General features: G+C 40.4%; 1 long non-coding RNA gene across 1 annotated transcript; it reads right to left on the bottom strand.

The window, feature by feature from the left end:
* Positions 1–5103: 5103 nt before the first annotated feature.
* LOC146762170 (uncharacterized) lies at positions 5104–21982 on the bottom strand. The gene is made up of 3 exons (XR_014943184.1): positions 21778–21982; positions 5264–5366; positions 5104–5140 (listed from the first exon to the last, which is right to left on the bottom strand). It is a non-coding gene; the product is annotated as an uncharacterized LOC146762170 (long non-coding RNA).
* Positions 21983–23429: the final 1447 nt, after the last annotated feature.

The raw sequence follows: 23429 nt of genomic DNA, 5'->3' as shown, positions 1-23429 counted from the left end.
AAGGTTTGCCGTAAACAGATTTGCTAGCAAGGTCTCTAAAGCAGGATGTTGGACTTGTCACAAAATCAAAAGCTCCAGTTTGTCTGGGACCATTACTTTTATTGGCTGAACAGTACTAAGAGCTTCGTTAGCATTTACCTTCATATTTTGGAGCAGTACACTGGGACAGGTCCATTAGCAGCTGTAGGAGGAATAATGCTTTTACAATTAGTACCATCCAAATAGGGACTTAGTAAAGAACTTTGTGGCTTCAGGATATTCCTTATTTCAGAATCCAAGATGGGCTGTGCTTCAGAGAGAAATAACCTAATGATACTTCTAGGGATGGTGACTCCACCACCTTCCTGGGCAGCCATTCCAGTGCCTGACCACTCTCTGAGAGAAAAAGTTTTTTTCTTATGTCTTACCTAAACCTCTTCAGGTACAACTTGTGGCCGTTTCCTCGGGTCCTCTTTGTTGCCTGGGAGAAGAGGCCAAGCCCCCTCCTCATCACAGCCTCCCTTCAGGAAGTTGTAGAGAGTAATGTGGTCTCCCCTGAGCCTCCTCTTCTCCAGGCTTTACTGTCATTGACCAGTTCATGAGATGTACTGACAACAGATTTCTGCTCTTCAGTAGATTTACATATCAGAGAACAAAACAGACACTCTGGATCGTGATTTGGATAGTGTAGACCTGCTGGTAGAAGCTGGACTATTGCAGATAATATTCAAATATTTGAAGTTCAGTCTTCAGAGGATATGGGATAATTGAAGACAGAAATTAGAGAAAAAAAAATGTCCAAACATCAGGTAGTAGAAAAAACAAAAAGAAACAGCTTTGGGCTACTAAATGTTGAAATCAGATCTTAATAAATTGGATATTTCTGACCTTGGTGCCCAGTATTCAAACTTTATGAGCCCCAGCGTGTTACCTTAAGAGCTTGCATTGTTCTGGGCACCCTGGTCTGGTGATTGGCAACCCTGCCCATGGCAGGAGAGTTGAAACTAGATGATCATTATGGTCTTTTTCAACCCAGGCCATTCTATGATTCTAGGGTTCTTGACTGGCTTTTGATGCACTTGGAGCAGGCTCAGGAAATGAGAGGGAATGCATATAGATGGAGAGCTACAAAAAGTCTGAGCTAAAAAAAAAAGAAAATTCATGCAGTTTTAAAAAGAACAGAGCTGAAAACCATTACTCTGCAGCAACACTTGAACATCTCGATGTTTCCAGACTTTGCAATGAACTCACTCGCTTCCAGGGGATGTAAAGTGAATAATGTACAACAAACAATTTATTTGACCTGGTGGGTTTGTGTTTTTTTGCTTCTTTCATTTTCTGTGTATATTGATCACAGTATTCAACTCTGCCTTTGGGCTTGTTTGTAAAAAGGAGGGCCCTAATGCTTAGGTACCTCACAAAGGTCTTATGAGTGTAGCTGGCAATCCCCAGCGTCTGATGGTGCAGCCCAGTGCTGCAGGCACTTTCAGAGTTCAATGAACTTTGCTGTTCAAAAAGCCAGGTGGGATTTGTCTTATAAAGCTGTGCAAACAGTCTCACTATAGGACTGCAAAGGCTATTGAGAACAATACATTGGGCTCTGTGAATGTAGCTCCAGTTTGAACAGATTGAAGACTCTAAGCAAATACATTGAGCAGCCTTGGAGTGAGCCATTCATTCCATAAAGTTCTATTGAAGGATAAAAAGTAGTTATCAGAGTGTATGATGAATTATTAATTCTTAATAAACCTACCTAATTTTAAGTATACTCTAGACATAAGAAAGCCACCTAACCTTTAAAAAACAAACCACCATGATATTTTTTTACACTATGGCACATCCATGGAGTGTAGATAATTACCATGTCATGCAATAAACCAGTCCTAAAGAAACCACATCAGATATTTCTGAGAAACAGATCTTTTCTGGGATTTTTGTTCACATTTTGGGTTTCCCTAAGCTGGAAACATCATAGGAAAATCAGGAGCTACAAATAATAATTGTAATAATTTATAAAGAATGATTGCATTTTACAATATTTTCATCTCTGCTTTCATTTCATCAGTTGGAAATAGGTTTATGAGACCTCTTAACTCTAATGTGAGATGCTAGTTATTATATGCCAGCAGAAATGACAGAGATCTACATTTGAGCTTGAATGTCACAAGTTTAACTCCTTTAGACACTCACTCAAGTTAACACTGAATTGGTTAATGCAGTTTGCCCATGAATCCTAACAGCTGGTGAGCCAGGTCTGGTCAACATGTCTATCTCTTTGAGGAAAACTTTGCAGTGAAAGACATCCTGATACTACTTTGCTTAAACAGAGAAAGAAAAAAAGGCCTGCATTAGATAACATGATTTATCCAGGAGTTGTGATGAGGATGCTATTTTTAATGATACCTCAGCTAAAATAAAATGTGCAAAGACTTTAGGAGGTCATCATCTGAAACTCAGAATCACACAAAGACAGAAAAAGAGCAGCATGAAAAATTGATCATAGGGATGCCTGTCTCACATAGATGACATTTTTCAAGGAGGAACACCTTTCATGCTTTCACAGGGAGCTCTACCATTCAAAAAGGCATTTATCTGGCTGGAAAACAGAGTGCTATGAAACTTGCAGCCTGAAACTGGAACCTGAAGAAAGATTTTGCTGCAAGTTTGGAACTTTGAAAACGTTTACTGAAAGCTCTGTGTAAATTTCTACTGTTTCTTGAATGAAGCTTGGCCAGTTTGTGGGTGCTTCTGAGACCTACATGATTGGGAGAAAAGAGTATCCAAGGCCTTGCTTGGGCAAAGAACAGTCTCATTAAGACAGATAACCACCTCTGTACTGTCTCAATTGGGTGCTGAGTGAGCTGATAGCAGACACCTGGCTCAGCAGTTGGAAGACAACTGAGCATGTGCCAAATCTGTGACTTTGAGTCAACCATCTTAATCCATAAATAGTGAGCAGCCCATCTGCCCCTTAAGTTCTTCTGTATGGTAGTTGACTGTGTGATGGGATTTCCCTTTGGTAAAGGAATGCCTTTTGAGGTTGTGTCTGCTCTAAAATCCCTTAAGTGCTGATTCTGGGGGATGCCTTGCAGGTAAAGATTCTTGGTAAGTGATTAATAGTTTGCTTAAGCTTGGCTAGCTTTGCTAAGATTTATGTATTAGATTGATTGTGCCCTTAGATGTAAGCAGTAGACCAAGTCTGGGAGTAGGAGTGGATTCAGCTGCACTTAGGTTCCTTAGGTTCTTCTCTTTGGTTCAGGGAATTTAGAGTGCAAAACCTTGTGATTCATTAAGAGAACTTTCTGGATAAGTGTGTTTGGCTACTTACTATACAGATGATAGGTGACTACTGTATAGACAATCCTCGCCATCCCAAATATTCAGCTTTTGTGAATGATTTCCTTTACAATATGTTTCTGTTTTCTCTGGGTTTTAGTTTGCACTCATAACTGTTTGCTGATTCTAGTAATGTCTTGTGTCAGACTGGAGGTACTGGAACTTGAAGTTTTTTTTGTATCATAAATCAATGCTATCTCAGCAAGAACCTGAACTCTCTTTGTTCTGTAAAGAGAATAAGCACTTTTTGGGCCAGCCTCCTGTTCTGACAGTCAATGAGATTAATGTTTTTGTTTTGCACTCTCCTGCCAGAGTAACTGATGCAGCATAAAACACTGATCTGTAACTCGTCCATTCGTCAACACTTGAACAAAACAGTTTTATGATATGTTCTGTACAACTGGATAAATGACTTAATCTAAATCCAGTAGAATCAGTGAATAGATGATGTTGGGTTTTTTTTGTTGTTGTTTTGTTTTTTTGCTGGACTTTAGGCAGAACCCTGGGAAATGAGGCTTTATTGGAGGGCAAGTGTTTTTGTGTCATTTTTGAAATCTATCCTTTCAAGCAGGATAGATAGTATGAAGGTTATAACAGTCCAAGCATCACCACTCATTGGGGTCCTAACATGGCAATTCATGAATTCTGTATTATTTGTGTAGCAGAACAAGGTATTAACAAGGTATTTTATAGTTTTTCAGTCTCTTAAAATAACTTTCAGAGGTAGATAATGTTACTCTTGCATTTCACAAATGGATTCACAATGCAGATCTATGTTCAGCCCATGCTGCTTGTTGCTCACTAATGTAATTAGCTTTGTAAGTCATAGTTCCCTTATTGTCATACAGAGATAGAAGATTATGTTACAAGTGTGCACTTCATGGAATAAGTAGAGCAAACAAGTGTTCAGCAGTACCCATCACTTGTCTTGGGATCAATTAATTAAAAAAAAATAGAGAAGCAAAAACCTACAAAGCTAATGGAATCCTCTTCAGCCCATAGCAGACTGCATCCTGCTGTAAATTGAAATGATGTGCAGTAGTGACTGTGCCTCTGTATCTGGAGTGACTCTTCTTTGCTGACAATGAAGAACATGTTTTTAATATAAGTTGCAGAGAAATAATGAATTTCCTTTTTACAGCACTTTAAAGTTGATGAGTGCATACTCCAGGACAAAGTCATTCCAAGAACAGGGTGAACTGAATTTAGCACAAGGATAAAGGAGCAGAGGTACACAACACGTTTATTCAAAATATGATGTCTGTAGACCAATTCAGATCTTCATCTGTGCTACAGCATCTTTCTTTATATGAACTGGTGGCTTTTCTCTTTTTGATCTTACCCCAATATTGGAACTACCTCTAACAAAGGGAGAGAAGACCATGTGTCATCAGCAGTTGAGGGACACTGTCTGAACTGGACAAGGTGGCAGAAAACCAGTTCTCCAACATAGGTGGCAGGCAGAGCTCAGCTGACCTGTGATCTGTTGGAACATTTTCCAAACTAACATGACCCTAAGAAACTTTTCCATTCCTACAAGTTAGTGAGGTGAAAAGGCAAAGATACTTGGAGCACTGATCTCTGTTCAGTCAGGCATCAGTTTACTTTTTAATTGAAGCCTAGTATTAGGCTCTTGTTCTTCTTGGAGCATAACTTCAGACTGATAGAAAGTTATAGGTTCTCAAGGGAGTTTCTCTCTTTTAAAAATTTATTCCTCCAGTCTCCGATACTTTGTTTGATATCACGTTCAAGTTTATGTGCTTCCTTACCTGCAGGAGCTTCATATGTGTGCCTTGTAGCAAGACTGGTGTCCTAGTGTTTGGAGCTATTGGGAAAGAAAAGCATAGAGAGAAAAAGACAGAAGTGCCTTACTTTTCCCGGGCACATGTTCAGTGTCAGTGTCATTATCTTACTGCTGCCACCACTAAAGATGATGTGGAGAGGTTACCTGTTTTCAGTTGTACACAGTCCTGGGACCACCTGAGATGTCCAATGGTCCTCAATTCAGTGGTGGAGCTGGAGACAAGACTCCTGTAGATCCTGCATCTTGCCTGAAAAACACATTTGGATTTCCCAGATACCCATTCTTACTTTGCATGGCATCTATGTTTAAGAAACTAATTGTATTCCCATAGAGTAAATCTGGACATCTACAGTGCAGACATTTGTATGAGCTACTCAATAAGCCCATTGAACACAGCATGACTAAATCAATAGCGATTTAGTTAGCATCACTGAGATCTATGGTACAGTTCACCTCATCCTGAAGCATACATCTCAAATAGGTTGCCTGGCTGCCAACCCAGAAATGTCTGTTCCTCTCCAATGACTACAAAGAGAGCCCAATGTGAGATGCTCTGCTGTGATTCTCCTTGTTTTGTTCTTTTTCAGAGGCGAAATGAGATTGATCCATTTCTTATTGTACTGGTCATGTGTGATCATTGATAAAGTTCCTCAAATACAACAGTTTCCGGTATTTACACACAGTACATTTTTTCACTGAGCCTTCACTTTTTGTTGCAATCCAGAGCAGAACAGCTCTGTAGAAAGTGCTTTGCAGATTTCCCTTAGTATATCTGAAGATGTAATTAACTGATATCAGCAATTATATGACTACAGGATTCATAATTGACCTCCTTTAGAATCACTGTGAGATAAATGGATGTGATGTTGCTAAACTGCTCTCTGATTATCCCTTAAAGTCATGAACACTGTTGCAGGTAATGCTTGATATTATGGAGGAACATAAATGCGAAAGTTATTGATGTAAAATTAATTTTATACAGTGACTCAAGCATTTATTTTAGCTCCACTTATTCCTTAATCCCAAGGATAGCAGCAGAATCAGATTCTCACTAATGGAAAATGAGTTTCAGGTTTCTCTAGAGTGATACAAATTGTTTGGTAATGATATTTTGCATAATCACCTGCTTAAATAATTACCAACATCATCCTCCTGCTGATGTTCTCTAACAAACCTAATGATTTCTTAAAAACATTGCACAACCTCTAGCAGGCTCAGACATGTCAAGGCTTTGTGGTCTAACAGTCTGTGAGGTGATGAAATCATGCTTAGCGTGCATGAGACACGCTCTGGTGTCAAAGCCTTGTATTTTGCCAAACAGATTGTGCTGTTGTCCACATGTATCCAATTGATGCTGCCCTGAATCACAGAGCATTTGGCTTGCTCTCTGCATCAAGAAGAGGAAAAAATCATTTTCTCTTTGGTGTTAGGCTGGTGATTAATCTTTTGAATTCTCATTTAGAGATACGCATATATGTATGTATATTATAAACATATATGTATTATATTATAAACACATTTAAATAGAATAGCTATGGTTACTTGATGGCATTGTTGAAAACTTATTTTGCTTTAATTGTGGTGACATTTAAGCCTCCTGAGAGCCAGTGAGTTTTCTACAATGATATCACTGAATGCTCAATGTAGACGGACACGGTGGAATTCAAAATGCTTATAGATGTATGCAGCTCTTTTGCTGATTCAGAGTTGTGTTGACTGGATGGGTTTCTACTACACCTTGTGGGTGCTTAGTTCAGTACAGTCAAGTATATCAAGCTCTTGCCCCATCCCTGGAGGCATTCAAGGTCAAGAAGAACCAAACTCTGAGCAATCTGATCTAGCTGTAGGTGTCCCTTCTCACTGCAGTGGAGTTGGATTAGGTGGTCTTTAAGGGTTCCTTCCAACTCAGTTCTATGGTTCTAAACAGTGAGACCCTCTGCCAGAAGGAGAGAGGACCTCATTTAAGAAAAGGAATAATTTCTGCAAAGAATAATCATTAGACTTGAAAGGTTGCAATTTGGTTTTTGTTTTGCTGATGATATCAGGAAACATAATTCACTTAAAATATCTGTCTCAGAAATTTAAGTCTTAGAAAAGAATGACACAGTTTCACTTTCTGAAAGGTTTTGTTAAACTACAGAGTCAAGTTATCATTGCCAACATAGAAACGGTACAGTTGGAAAAGACCTCTAAGATCATCTAGTCTAATATCATATCTCTAATATGCCCACTGACTGCTTCCCTCGGTGCTACATCTCCTTTGTTCTGGAACACCTCCAGGGATGGTGACTCCACCACTTCACTGGGCAGCCTGCACCACTGCATCACCACTCTTTCTGAAAAGAGCTTTTTCCTAATTTAGTAAAGCAAAGTATTTCATGCTAAAAGCAGGAGGGATGGTGGATGCCTAGGCCTCCTTTTTAAAGACGCATTGGTCTGTGTGCACTGGAGTTAATTTGGACCATTTTCTTCTAGGTTGTAATTTGTTATTGGCTGTCTACTGTCTAATGAAATGTGTTCATGTTGCATCTTTTACTACTTTGCAAGCTTTTCGTGTTAGCCAATTTTCATGCAACATCTCTGAGATTCTGCTTGAGTTGAATGTGGCTTCATCACAGCTGGACAGTCACACAGTTATAGAATCAGCAAGGTGGGAAAACATCACTGGAATCATCTGCTGCAACCATCAACACATCACTACCATGGCCAGTAAATTACTGTCACAGTCTGTCTCACATCCACGAAACCTCGATGTCCTTCAAATACGAAGCTAAAAACTGCTGACTTCAAATAGTTAATCTAATTCTGAATGTGCTTGCAATGTGTACAAATCACTGTTATAATGGCCAGCTGTTTGTTTGGTGAGTCCACATTTCAACCTTCCAGTGATGTTCTTCAAGACAAAAGTTGCTTTGGTATTCTTTGCATCAGGTAGGTCTGAGTGCTGTGACTCTTACTGGAAAGGATTTGCTAGCTAAGAGAGCTTGCATTTGTCAAATAAATACTTGGGGTAACATCCTGTAGTTTGTAGCTTAGCCCAGTGGTTGTGGTGAAATTACAGGTTGTGGAAGAAACAGATGATGGTTCTCTCTGTACTGCAGTCAAAACATCTGAGTGAGGTTTTAATGAGGTGAGATATTGTTACCAGCTCTAGACCCAGTAGCTTGTTGTCTAGTTGTGAGTAGAATAATTTCCAATGTTAAGGATTCATTAAAAAGGCAACTTGCCTTTTGAAAGGAATTACTGTCTGAAGCTCAGCGTCTGGACCACCAAGCCTCTGAGAGGGACATGGAGGGAGGCAGCAAGAAAGGTAGACAGTATGAGGATGGGGTTGACACAGAAGGCATTGAAGTGATAACTTCCGTTTGCTAAAAATAAAAAGCTCTTCTGAGCACAGCAAATATATTATTTCGTTATCTCTTCATCTGGGAAGACATCTGATGGGCTGGTGCAGAAATCACCTGCCTGCATGTTCTTCTGGCATGGGATATGTAGACCTCCCATCTGAGCCCAGACAGGTCTGGAGATTACCAGGAGCAAGGATGTCAGAATTTCACTTACATTTCCCTGGGCGGAAGGCCTGAGATTGTTGGCTGGACTGTACCACCTGAGACTGCTTGATGTATTTTAGTTCTTTTGCTTGGTCATTTTGCAGTTTAGGTTGAGCAATAATTGTTGCAGTAGGTGATTGCGGGGACCCGGTTGTACGGGATAGTTCTCCCTATTGCTCCTATATACATCCTTGCATGAATATGGAGCTATGCTTAAAACAAGGTCAGTATGACCTTGAAGAAGTAGTAAACAAGTTTTGGGGAGTTGATCTAGAAATAGAACAATGGAGGAAAGATTGTTAAGGAAATTGCTGATGTGGCATGTTGCTTGAGACCCCCAATCAGTATATAGGAGATTGTATCAAATAATTGTACAAATAATGATGAAATCTCACTCTTCTTTCCTTACTCTTATAGCACTAGAAAATGCAGTTATTTTTAAGGTGTATTTTTGTGCTCTGCCTCAAGAGTATAGTGTTGACCAGAGGTGAATAATCCTGTATGTCTATTAATATTAAATGAGGCTTTTCATAAATCCTGACTGAATTTCTTACATTACACAATGCCAGCGATTATTATCTTAGTGCTCTGTGAAATTAAAGTAGCAAACAGGAGTTAGCTGATATTAAAGTTGCATACCTACCTAAAAACGGCTTACAAACTCCATTAAAAATTTGCAGGTAATTTAAATGCATGAATTTGCGTTAACTCCATTAAGTGGAGATATTACATTTTTAATGCTGGAAAATACTTGTCTGGCAGCTTAATTAAATATTTGGAACAAACATAAATAGCTGAGATCTAATTTTCAGGTGTTACTCAGTCATATTTGGAGAGGGGTAAATACATCTGCACCAATCTGCCTTTCTAAACAAAGAGGTTGCTGGCTACAAGATGTCACTACAAGATTTATATAACTCTTTGTCTTTCATCTAAAACAAATAACACTCTACAGCTATAATGATGGACATAGTAAGGAAAAAAGTAATCAAGCAGAATTTAGCACTCTGAATTTGTCTAGAAAACAATTACTTCAAATGGATGTGGAAATTGTGTAGTAATTTGATAGTGAGATTAGAAAAGCAGAATTAATCATATACTGAGAAAGGACAGGTGAAGAGCTGGAAGTCATTGACTGCCATGAGTTTAATCCTTGCCAAAGAACACAGTCCTTTCACCAGTTGCTCTGAATAGCAGCACTCATTCTGCTTTTCTACAAGCCTTGAGTCCTGTTTTAATCGCCTCACTGGAGGCTTTACTGTGCTTGTTCTACATTGAGCTTGATGATCTCACTTCAACTACTGCATTCGCTAGAACTGATGCAGTGGTCCTATGCTACTCAGTTCATATCCCATTTCTTGTGTAGACCTCAATGCCTCTGCAGTGGGAAGGCAGCATGCAGATGAGTACTGGGAGTATTTACAGTTTTTATTTGCTTGGCTTGGTTGAAAAATTTTCCAAGGCTAAAGATATCTGTGTTGCTGAATGAACCAGAACCATCTGATTGGAAGGGGAAAAGCAACACCCTGATTGACAATTGCAGTTTACAGTCATTTGCATACTCACTATGGCAGTACTGCATCTTCACTGAGTGCTGGAAACCACAGCATGAGATACAGGAGAATCCCAGCTTGGGGTTCTTCAGTGTCTCTGGGCTGCAAATAGGTGGAACAGGAATGTGTTGCTCCCTAGGCTAAACCTTGCATCACTCCAGCTTGTGCCAGACTGATAGAAACATAGCTGGGCACTGAAGTGTTCAATGAATAGAACTGTTCCCCAAAGCATGGGTATTCGTGACCATAGATTTGTCTGCAGGAATTCATTTTTTCTTTGTGTGCCATTTTCTGAGAGCACTGAAGAGCCTTCCCTGATGGAAACTTCCACAGGAGAACATGTCTCATTTTGACAGCCCTTTCCCTGTGGTATCTATGAAGATGGCTCAGGAGAAGAGGGTAATTGCTGCTATCCAAATCCTGCCATGGCCACATGGATCCACGTGGCACAACCAAGAACGCTGGTAAGGCTGTTCTAATTTATGGTCCTGGGGGACCACTTGTTATCCAAGATATCTTTGGTGATCTAAGCCATCTGCACTAGGCTGGCAGATATTTTGCCGACAATAACAAAGACCTGAATGTTTCAGACAACAGTTTGCACATAAATCTAATAAATCAAAGGATTGTGTGTGTTGTTTGTTTGTTTGTTTTTCCAGAAGTACTGGCCCTTAAAAAAGAGATTTATCTGTATGCTTGTGTCTACAGAGTTTGCCAACACACCTGCTCCCTGTGGCAGCATCCCTGGCCATGCAGTGGCTGTGTGCTTCTCTGTTTTGAAATGGAAAATTATTGCTTGAAAAAGGTCAGTGATCTTGTAAAGAAATGTTTTGTATCATGATGTATAATGGGAGTTTTAGCCAGTTGAAATATCACCTCAATCTCTCCCCACTGTAATTTTGGACTGTCTTGAGCACTCATTTGTTGTCTTGGGAGAGCAAGAGCACAGGGAGGCAGAGGGAATATCCTATAAGACTTTGAGAGCCTGACCTGGTGAACTTGGTCTGCATTCGCACTGTTTTTATTCATGTGAAATGCTTTGCTATATGAAATAAGAATTTCCAAGGGAATGGGACAACCATTTTGTCAGCATCAGAAGTAAGGGAAGATGAAGTAGTCTCACGTTTCCTTGCTACAGTGGCTTGTGTCTCTAACCAGAGGGCAAACTCTCCTGCCAGCAAAGAAGCAGCTGCTATAGAATGTAAAAGCAAGTTGGTATATGTATGTGCACTGAAATGGATCACAACAATGTTTTGGGAAGTGCTCCACTAAATGGACACGTATCTACAACTACAGAAGCAGTCAGTGTGTGTCCATCTTGTATTGGGCTGCTTCCCCAGCCAGACATGCACAAAAATGCGGTGATGTTTTTCTATTTCCATTTCTCTCTTCTAACCCTACCATCAAAATTCAGTGTTTTTAATGCTTCTGGAAGCTTGAACTCCAGAAATCACCAGCATTTGCTGCTGAACTGGCAGAGTCTCGCAGCAGTCCTATGGCACTCTGCAGCCCAGACCACAAAATTAAGAGCTCAAAACATCATCATTCTCTATCATATTTCTACCAGAATTGCTCTGAGTTATGAAGCTCAGCTTTTTTGGGGGGAGCCTATGAAGGATTATAGGCTGAGTTCAGCTTCAGTTCATCCTTCATCAATCAATATTATTAAAAGCAAAAATTTGCCAAAGAAAACTTATTCTGTCAGTGCAGCTCAGATGGGTGGATGAGGGGAGCACTACGTGACCCAAGCCTGTTGGAAAAACCCTAAAAGACATCTGGAAAGGGAATATTGTATCAAATGTCAGAGTGTTCTAATTGACTGGTCTGAGCGTGGAAATCCACAGAACACCGAGAGGCCAAATCCTTGCCCTCAGATAGTTGGCTTGAGGAGAACTTGCAGGTGTCTTCAAAGTATATCTTGTGCATCCCTGTTGTCTGAAAGGATAAGAGTCTAATGCAGCTGCTGAAGTTCAGCTTTGAGTTTGAGAGATATCGATCTGTGCTCAGCTCTACAGGTCAGGGGTTCAAACCTGCTAATGACTTTTGAGGAACTGAATCTTACACATCTATGGCAGAAATCAGGCCCAGAAGTTTAATGCTGCTGGCTTCTCAATGACGTATTGAAAAGAAATACTGGGAGGAAGAGAAACTTTCTGCCTTTGAAAATAGAATCTCTACACCCTGCTGTATCTGAAAATGTGCTTTTGCAGTGGTGAAAATGTCATGTTATCACTATGGCTGATCTCATTGAATTGGACAACCTGTTTAGAGCTGATAGGACCATTTGACACTCCAAGTGTTCATAGTCAGTTATGCAGGACTACAGCAGTGGGGTGAGGGTGTCAGCATTCAGTGCATTTGAGGATTTTTGCTGAGCCAACCAACTCAACAAGACTGCTTTTTTTTTCCTTGGTTGCTTGTGTCTTCATGCTTGTCTATGACAATCTGCCAGGGAAAGGAAAGATACCTATTAGGTAGATTGCTCTGCAAGGAGAAGGCATGAAAACTAGCACATACCTCAGATATGAAGATGTGGCTGGGGAGCTAAGACCACAGATATGGGCAGTACAATGCTATTAACCATGGTCAGTGAGCATGCTGAGGGTAGGTCATCTAGATGGTCTTAGTGGTCATTTCCAATCTTAATGATTCTCTGATTCACTGAACATAATTTGTACTAATACTTTGTGAAGGACTTTACAACATCTTACAGGGCTCCAAAAAATGCTGGAGGATGAACTAAGGAACAGCAGCATAGATTCACCTTCTCATCACCGGGAACACATACAGCATGTTGTGATGTTCGTATAGACACTATGGGAGAGAGCAGCCACAGCCAAGGAAAGCTGGTAGCAGGCAGAAAGTACTTAAGCAATAGATGACCCTGATGTGAGTACCTGCTCATAGAAGAATGAGAAAATTCTGTCCTACTGTAAAACCTCTGGCACAATGCAGAAATAAATAAGTGTTGTACTTTGTGGCACAGCCCTTTAAAGACTGAAAAGGTGTCCTTGCTCTCCTGAGGTTCACTTCAAATAGAGCTCTATGTTCAGCTCATGAAGAAGCCAGCCACCTTGCTCCTTGGTAGCCCTGCTCCCTGAGTGCACCCACACCTTCTGCACAGAGAAGAAAACTTATACTCCCAAGAACTTCATCTGCTTATGAAAACACCCACGCCAAGAAAGAAGAGTTCAGCTTCCAAGAGGGAGTGGAGCATTAAAACAGAATCATAACCTGAGGGAGTCGGTATTATTTTTGTATTGTGAGTAGGATCAGACACCAAAAAGAAATGAAAGAAAAATCTTCTGTCCCCGGAGATCCAGCAGTCTAAACAGACAAGTGAATGAATGATGGGAGAGGAAAGGGATGCCTGGAGAGGTGAAGCAGCAGCAGAAGGTCACAGGGTAGAGTAGTGTGAAAAGAAAAGCTTTCCTAGTTGCAGCCTACCCTTTGTCTATTCACTGGACTTTCCTGACTTAAGATGCTAGTTTCAAAGCCAGGTTAGCAAATATAATTGCACTCCAGTCATGTTTGTTGCTTCCTTATAGCTTACTCAGACCGCCTTATAGGTGCAGCACTTTATGGACCTCTGAAATGGCAGGTATCTGCTGTGAGGATCTCAGTTTAGACTGTTCTTAGCACTACTGAAAAGTAAGGGTAGACAATAAACTAAAGAAGACAGGTGGGAGGATTGTAACATTGAATGTGCTGATATATCAAAGAAGAGGTAATGAAATCCTATGTCTCCAGTACATCCTTCATCCATAAAACAGGGCAGTTCACAGCAAGGGAGGACTGCATATAAATGCAGCTCTTCCTTACTAATATTTTTTGGCTGTCTTCCTTTCTCTCTTGCCTGTACTCTGATGACCGCAAGGCTTTTCCTACAAGACTTTTCCCTTTAATCTCAAATTTGGTGTGTAACCAAGGGAAGAAGGAAGAAGGCTTTTATAGTCTTTAAGGATAAACCAAATATAAGCCAACTGTTCACTTAATTGTCTTTAAAAAAAAATAATACATATATATAAATAAATAAAATGAGGCTGAAACTGTTAGCAAAGGTCTGCTGGTTAGCGGGAATGTCTGTGTGGACAAAAAGACATTGCTAGATGTAAAGCAATAACGATTACAAAGTGAGTAATGTGCTTTGTTCAGGAAGGCTGGAGAATGGTTGTTCTGAGGTACCAAAAGCCAAGAGAATGAAATTAAATTCACAATTGCAGTTTTACAAGTGTATGCTACAATTGTTGGAGGATACACTATTGGCATTTAAATGAAGCAGAAGAAATGGCAAATGCAACCAAATGCCTATAATCTGACTAAGTGCTGCAAGTGTTTTAGAATCAGTGTTGAGGCAGGAAAAAATTGAAGATGTGGAGGTGAGCAAAAAACAGACCTGCCTGGACGCCTACCTGTGTGACATGGTACAGGGAGCCTGCTTTGGCAGGGGGGTTGGACTCAATGATCTCTAGAGGTCCCTTCCAACCCCTACAATTCTGTGATTCTGTGACATAATCTCCATACAAACTGTTCTTCACTGCCCTCTGCTGTGGATATATATTTATGTCAGTAGTGTTTGAGCACTGTCTAACTGATTCTTGGATCTGATAGCTTTGGAAGTAATTGACAATTCTATTACCCCAGGTATGTCACCCAGCAGAATGTGACCTCGATGCTGCCCTCTGAGGATGTTCCAAAAGAGCTGGGAAAAAGCAGTGCATTGGTTGCAGGAAGGTGGGTGTGCAGGTGAAAGAGATTCTCTGTTTTACGTATCTGTCGTGGGGAAGGGATAGTGTGCAAAGTACAGAAAATAAACTGTGGGTCAAGCATGACTTCTACAGTAACTAAGAGGCCTCACATTCCATCAATTCTAAGAAGACTTCTGGTCTTTATTCCAATAACTGAGGCTTACAAGCAGCTTGCTACCATAACTCACTAAATCTTCATAACTCCACAGGTCAGAAACACAGCCCTGCTTATTAGAATTCAATAGATCTCCACCTACTTACACCAAGATTAGGTCTGGTCATTCTGATGGCCTTTGCCATAGATTGTGTGTTAATTTGGATACAGCATTTATCTACGTAGCTTGACAGAGTAAAGTTATCAGTTATCTGAATAATGTAATATGAAAAGGAAATGCAATTTCATTTAGAGATCAACAGGGATAATTTAGTATTCCAAATAGCCTCTTGACAGATACCTGCAAATTAAAGGTTACTTTCTTCCTCCATTTAATAACAGGGCTCTCCTAAATGCATCCATCTTAGTAAAAAATAAATAAATTCAAAATCTAATTTATCAGCTCCCCGCACAGTACTAGGATATTTATAAGCAAGCAACAACCAAATTAGTTCAGCCTTTAGTAAGCCTATAAATATCACTTAAAGGAGTAGACATTGAGACTTCTGTGAGCTCAGATCAGTGAGCTACTATTGAAATCCTCCCCAACCTTCCCTTTAGGTTCTTTGTTCCACAGGCAGCTAGTAAAGACAGTCATCACACTACGCTCATGTTTCTGATTTACAATAGTTTACGGGGCGTGATGGCATGTTTAAAGAACTAGTTCAGGATTTTCACAGCTAAAGGATTATTTTCTTGTGGAAATAGGACCATCCCTTCTGCAATGTGCTGCATAGAACTGCTACAACTACCTGAATGCGGCCTCAGAAAGTGGAGATTTGCTCTCCCTTGCCCTGCCAGTGTCATAACTCATGTCCTCTTAGCCACGCTAGGGAAAACGTTTGCTCCCCAGAGCTCTCCCCCCTTGGCCCACCTTCAGGGCACTGAAAACAACAAAAAGACAAGGAATTGTTTATATTTTGAGCTCAGAGCATCTGTAAAACAACCCAATTGACCACTAGAATCTGAATAGAAGGTCAAAGTGATCTCTGTAGGAGATGCTTGTTACTCACCAGATAGCCAGTGTGCTTAAATAATTAGTTTCTAGGAGAATAACATGCTAATCCATTGTCATTTTTTTTGAGCTATGTGGTTGAGACATACCTTGCTGCATTCAGGAAAATGAGGATGGAAACGCAGTGCTGTTTCCTGCCTATGGCACTTGCTTTTCTCCCCAGCACATAAACTGCTGGATCACTATCAAACAATGTTTCTGCTGCCTTCCAGTTCACAGCTCAAAGCTCAGTTTCAGAGTAGATCCCAGGAAATTCCTACTGAAAGGGACACATACAGTGGGAGACTTAATGCCTACTCAGGTCAGGTACTTCTTTGATTCCCCTGCAAAAAGAGTGAGGCAGTGAGCTTCAGTTTCCACAGAGTTATTCAGTGTTTATCTCCAAAGGGCTATGGCATATGAAGCTTAGTAGTAAGCAACCATCCTCTGGAGCAGACAAAACTAAATACAAATTTAATGCCAATGCCAATGCAGAATTTCCATTTCATGCTAGGAAGACGGGGATGGCTTTTTATGACCTGATCTAATTGCAGAGTGTTCCCAAATTGATAGATCTGATCCAAGCTAGCTGCTGCTGCCCTTGAGAACCGGCAGTCCTTGCTGTCTTCTTGCTGTTTGTTTATTTCCTGGGATCTGATCCTCTGCCCTTCTCTGTCCCCCAGTACTGACTCTGTTTCCTCCTTCCTTTCCCCTTGGGATCCTTTCAGAAGCCATATTGCTAAGCTGGGGTGTGCTGGCTGACACCACCTCCTCAAATTCTCCTGTCTCCCTGTCTACAACATTAATACATCCATTACCCTCCCCTTGTCAGCAGTGAAAATACTTCCCATGCTGGAAAGTCCTTCTGGCTGTTTTTGATAGCTTGTATAGCAGGTGGTAGGGAAGACAGCAATCAAATGAGATTTTTATTTTCAGTTTTTATTGTGCCATCCTTCAGTGTGTTTAGCACAAAGCCCTGTGTGACATCAATCAAGAGCAGCCTCACGCGGGAGCCAGCAGAAGTTTTCTACCCAGTGTGGCTGCCATGTGTCCCTATGGCTGGAACAGCTCCTGGCTGGTATGGGGCAGCTACCCAAGGGTATCTAGGAAGTCTGTGGTAGACCAAGAAATCAATGTCCCTCCAAATGCCAAATCACCATTGTCAGAGACTAGAATGAGAAGGAGCCATACGTACAGGTTGAAGCCTCTCATTGTGGTGCATTTATTCCCACTAAGTGCACTGTGTGTGTGAGAGATTCTATCTTGCTAACTATTCCTCTTTTAATAAATTATTGATAAAGTTTCTCCTTGACAGGTTATAAAGCTAGGGAGCCCTGGGCACTTCTGCTTCTCCTCTAACACATTCTAATTCTTGTATTTATCTGAAGAATATAGGCATGATTTTCCTGATGACTTTGCAGTTTTTTGGAATGTAACTTTCTTCAATAACACAATACTCTGCTTTCTGCAGACAGGAAAACTGCTTTTTCGTATGTTTTTTGGGAGCGTTTATTGGGGGAATACTCTACCAGATACATGGTTGGATTTTTTACTGAAAGATCATGAAGTAATTAATAACTGCAAGCTTACAACTGGCTTTGGTATAAATACTCTGTACTGAAGCATGCAATCGTAGCTGGCTTGTGCTGAATATAATATGACCTGCTAGCCAACCACAGAAATGATCCATTGGCTATGGAAAAAGTCTGGGAGTCAAGGCCATGAGGCTTTATTCAGGAAGCCATCCCTTTGATGGTGTGTGATATAAGAAACCCATTTTTGCACTTCTTGAGTAAGCTAATTCACCCAAAATAGCAGCACCCAATGCTTTTTAAGTCTTGAAAGCATTATGTATAATTAACAGGTGCATGGCAATGCCAGGAAGATTCCACCTATTGCTGCTGGTTTTGTTGTAGTGCCTGGTTCCCAATGGGAGCATGCAGTTGTTCAGCAAGGTGGAAGCAGGTTTCATGGGTGGGTAATGATTGTACAACTGCATACACAGTTATCTGAAAAGCCAAAGAGCTTGGGACCACTCAATTTCCATAAGTGCAGGACCTTCTCAGGATGGTAGGAAGACTTTATTTTAGCAGAGTTTTTCCAAATTCAGACTCAAATGGACCACCTGGGAGCCAGCATGAAAGACATGAGCTTCCAGGAGGATGCCTGGGTGTTTTGCTCCCCAAGTCATATTTGTATATTAAAAAAACACTAAAAACATCAGACAGAATGGCATCTCTGCTGGAAACTGAGAGTCACCTTCTGTCTACTATAAGTTGCCTCAGAGGGGCATTTGTAGCCAAGACCTGACTTATCTCTAACAGTAAAGTAGCCATCTAATTGCCTTCATAGAATGCATTTTACTGTCAGTGACGGCACAGACAGCACTTGTCATCAAAGCTGCAAAGTGGATTCTTTGCAGCACTTGAGTCAAAGAGGCAGGCTTGAGCTGCTCTCCTGGAACCATGCCCACGCACAAGTAATGTCTAGTTTTCAGGGTTTCATTACTGGAAGTTGGTTTGCAGTTTTAAGAAGGTGGGATAACTATCAAACTACAGATTCTTTCTCTAAAATTCTGCATCCATCTACTGTGCCAAAAATGTTCTTAAGTATTTCCTATTAAGACAGTATCCTTTCCTCCCATTTCCATATTTAATTTTGTATTTTTTCTGTTCTGTTTTGCATTACCAGAATCAGGTGGGGCTTTTAGCTTCTCTCTGAAAGCTGCAATGTCAGTTCTGGTTTGTTCTGGATCTTAGCACTTGTATTGTGGAGAAGACTAATTCAAATTCCCCAAGGAAGGAGTGTTGGTAAAAAGCAGGTAGAGACTGGAATTTATTAACTCTTTTTCTGTGAGTGGTTAGAATCATGGAGAACCATAGAATAGTCCCTTAAGATCATCAAGTCTCCCCATTCACCTAACTACTAAGTCCACCACTAAACCATGTCCCTAAGCTGCACATCTACATGTCTCCTAAATATGTCCAGGGTTGCCAACTCCACCATTTCTTTGAGCATTCCATTCCAATGCCTGACTGTGCTTTCAATGAAGATTTTTTTCTTGATATCACGTTCCCTGGCACAACTTGAAGCCACTACATGAGAACACATATACTTTCATTGGAAGCATTTGTTGTTGTCAATAGCAGTGCTTACTGCATAAGATCTTCCAAAGGAGGGCTTTACTTTTGTAAAACACCGGACTTAACTTTTGGCCCTGCAAGTCATCAGATATCATACTCTGGTGCCCATTGTTTTCTTGTAGAAGAGACATATGCAAGCTACCTTTCTTTCTGTCCCCCTCTCCCACTAGACCAGTCCACACTTCAGACTAAGAAACATAATTTTATGTGGCCATGATGTTTTCACTATATTTTTCACTATCAAAAATATAATCTATGTAGGGGAGCTGTTCGGTCATGGCTTGAAGTGGTGACTTAGCACCTGGTGAAGGGGTGTAACTGGCCCAGGGAGCACAGGTAAATTGTTTGCACCTGTACTCCCTATGTGACCAGAAGGGGAGGACCCTGAGGTGGTCTACTTTGGGGTAAAGTCCCTCAATCCCATTTTGATGTTATCTGTCTCCTTTGCAGCCTGGGACCTGCACCTGTAACTTTAAGCCAGCGTGAAGTGGTAGGGAAAATATTTACTATTGGCTAGAATGGATATTTCTAATCCATCTTTAGCATAGGTATGCTTGGTTTACCTTTCTTAATCTTCAATTACAGCAGTTTTTCTGCACACTTCAAAAAGAACTTTAAGATTGAAAATGGTCTAACTGCAGTGCTCTAGGGTAACTTCTGTGATTGCAATTACGTTCCCAGTGTGGTAATCCTTCCATTCAGTTTTTAAGAGTTATAGTTTTCAGTGCTGGGGTCTTTTGAGGTCTTCACTTTTTCTATGATTTATACACACTCTTCAACTGAAATTATTCAGAATGGATCCTCACTTCTATGTTGTTAAGCCAATCTAGACAAAAATAAGTTAGATGGCTTCAGGCTGAGAGGAACTCACACTCATAGTACAGCAAATCTCAAGCAATTTTTCCTGCTCTAGACAACAGAGAACTGAAGTGCAGTGAAGTACAGAAGATGAGGATTCCCTCATTCCTGTGAAAAAAATATCAGTCCTTCTGTATCGCCACTGAAAGTACCTCATCAGAGCAGTCCCTTGTTCACAGTCACTATTTACATGCTGAATTCCACTCTCTCCCTGCCATGTTGTTTATCTTCCAGTCATGTGCAGCTGCCTATTTCAATCTAGCAAGCTTTTTAAAGTTCTGGCTTTCAGAGTTGGATTTTGTGTGGGCTTTTTTTTTCTTGAACATTTTGAATTGGAGATTTCTCAGTCCTGAGTGCATTGATATCCCTGGAGTAGGTTTATACTTGGAACGTGACTATGCTCTTTTTTCTTTGCTCTATTCTCCTGATTGCCTAAGTTTAACACACAATTTTACATCTTTCTCTTTACTAAAATGAGAAATTTAGTGCTCATTTCATGCTTTGTTCGGGGCTCCCAGTCCTCCACACTGGCCTTGCCTCCTTTATTTTTCTTTCTTTTAATAACTAGAGACCTTTCATTACCTTTTATTTATTTCTTTTGACAGAAATAACTCAGTTTAACTCTTGGCATTTCTCATCCTGTTTGACAGCATTACCAGATTGAATCTTCTGCTAACGTTTCTGAGAGGATGGTCCAATTTGGCTTTGTTATTCAGGCTGGATTATAGCAGTCATTTGCTAAAGTCAAATAAACAAGAACCATTTTCTTGTAAGCAGAACTTAATTTGTAATGGTATGATTTAGAGAGAACATCACTGTGTCCTTCTGACATACAATGAACCATCACTTTTTCATGCCTATTGATCCAATTTAATTTCTACAGCAAGCTCCCATCAGACCTCTGGAGCACAGCATGGGAAGGTGACTGTATTCTTGACACGTGTATTTATTTTATTATCCCTCACAACAAGGCACTGCCTCTTGATTCTCTCATTTCCTTGTCTCCCAGCTTAAGTGCAAGCTCTGCTGGGCAGGAGGGACCCAACTCTTATGCATGTGAATAGGATTCAGCTGAGGAGGAGTGCACTCACTGTTGGGCTCTTAAATAATGCCCTGTCTACAGCAAGACAAGATGGCGCTGCTTTGTTCTGGTTTAATCATCAGCTCCTCAATTTTGCAAGTTTTAAAATCATCCAAACTGTTTGCATTTAAGTCTAGCTAATAGTTTTTGTTCATTAATAAAGAAAAGTAGGGTGAAATTTAATATCTAAGATTGCTCCTCCTGTGTTCCAACTCTGCTTGGCTCTGACAGGCAAATGAGAACACATGAAAATAAAATCACCAATGATAACACGTCTCTTAAATGTATGTCATGTGAAGTCAGGAAGATTATTTCCAATTTATCAGTTTAAAGCATGAATAATTTAGCAACATACTGGCACAATAGATATTTATTTATTTTGTGGTACTGTTCTGAGCAGAGAAGAGTTTAAAAGGCACAGAAAACAATCTTTAACCATAAAGGTATAAACAAGAGGTTTACAAACAGTCTTAAAGAATTTAAGAAGAGAGTTTATGCTTCTAATTTCATGTACATGGATATGTCCATTTTTTTCCTGTTGTTCTCCAGCATCCTATGTAGTTCCTATGTACTTACATTGGTTGTCTTGATGTGCCTTATTTTCTTCCACTTTTTGAGCACTGGAATATTCTGGAGTTAGCACTTGAGAAACATGCAGTGGCTGTTTTAATTAAAAATACATTTTCTGCAATGAAGAATTAAATTCCACATCCTTGACTAGCTTTTCTGTAATTGGGCTTGCAGCTTGAGTTCTGGTTTTGTTCATTTTGCAAAGCAAATGAAGATTGTCTCTCGCTGGAATCAGCCTCTGAAAGAAAGTTGGGGGTGGATACAGAGGATAGCAGAGTTAATTTGCTGTAAATAGGATTAGGGAATGTGCTGACATATTTGAATGTTGCGTGATGACAAATTCCTCCAGGCAATTCAGGATCTCTGTTTTCTCTCTGTACTCAGATGACACAGTGTGAAGTGGTACTTGGGCAACTCTGAGATTTAGGAGCCTTTCTGTATCACTTTGCACTGCTTGTGCATGGAGGGACAGAGCAAAATGGAGACGTGTTCAGACACAGCTCCATGTCTGAGTACTGCACATTGCAGTACATGTATCAAAACTTTGAGACAGAGCTGAGTGCGTGCAAATTTAGCTAGAGAAAAAACAGTATAGGTAAAGCTGTCAAGAGATACTGTACTTTAAATACAGAACAAGATGACAAAGCTATGACTGAGCATTTGAATGTTTGCTTTCTGAGTCATATCAGAAGTATTTTTTCAAGGAGCTTTCTCTGTATTGTTCGTATTGCAGTTCATTTTTACTTACTTTTTAATATAAGCTGAACATATTGTTTCTCTGTGAGGTGTTAAGAAGACAAGCATCACTTTTTCAAGCTGGTAAATGAGCTGCCTGCATTCCTCAGTACAGTGCCAGTTTCTACCAGTTGTAGCAGGCTGAGCTAGGAGAATAAATCCAAGCTCTAAACACTGTTATTTCCCAACAGAGGTGCAAAGAGTTTGAAGTGGCAAGGAGATGCAAGAGGCATCCTATTAAACAGGCAATCATAGAATCACTAAAGTTGGAAAAGACCATTAAGATGACATAGTCTGACCACCAACCCATCCCCACCATGCCCCCTCTGTGCCACATCTCTATGCTTCCTGAATAGCTCCAGAGACAATGATTCCACCACTTCCATGCCACCTGCACCTTTAATGCAAGCATATAGAAAGTTCTGGATGGCATTATCTGGCCTGTGTTATGGCAGATGGTTGGAGTCAGACTAGATGTTGATCCTCAGTGTCCATATCAGCTATAAATATCATAACGATAGTAGTATATACTTATGTTACAACCATAATAACTACTTGAAATGATCATTAGGATTACATGATCAGACACATTGGCCAAGGAGAGCCAGGATTAAGGGAAGGCTGCTAATTTATGCGAAGCCACTATAATTTTCTTTTAATTTCATACTTAATTACAACACGGCTCTGTAGTGTGAGGATTCAGGAAGAAAAAGAGCTCTCTTCCAACCTTTCTTGACCTGCCAAAGTGCACAGACCTGTTGCACCAACTCCCAGGAAGAGCTGCCTTGGGTTTGAGAGCCCTTGGAGAAAGGATTTGATCATATCAGAGGAGGGCTGGACTTAGGCTTTCCTGTTGTATGAGTGCTCCAGCTGGCAGGATTCTGAGTTTCAGCCAGCAAACAAAATTTTAGTGGCGTTCAGAG

This window comes from Coturnix japonica, chromosome 2 (genome assembly GCF_054131305.1).
Source record: "Coturnix japonica strain WE chromosome 2, WE-NBRP24, whole genome shotgun sequence".
NCBI lineage: Eukaryota > Metazoa > Chordata > Aves > Galliformes > Phasianidae > Coturnix > Coturnix japonica.
The sequence above is the reverse complement of the archived record's forward strand: the minus strand, read 5'-3'. Positions and strand labels throughout refer to the sequence as shown.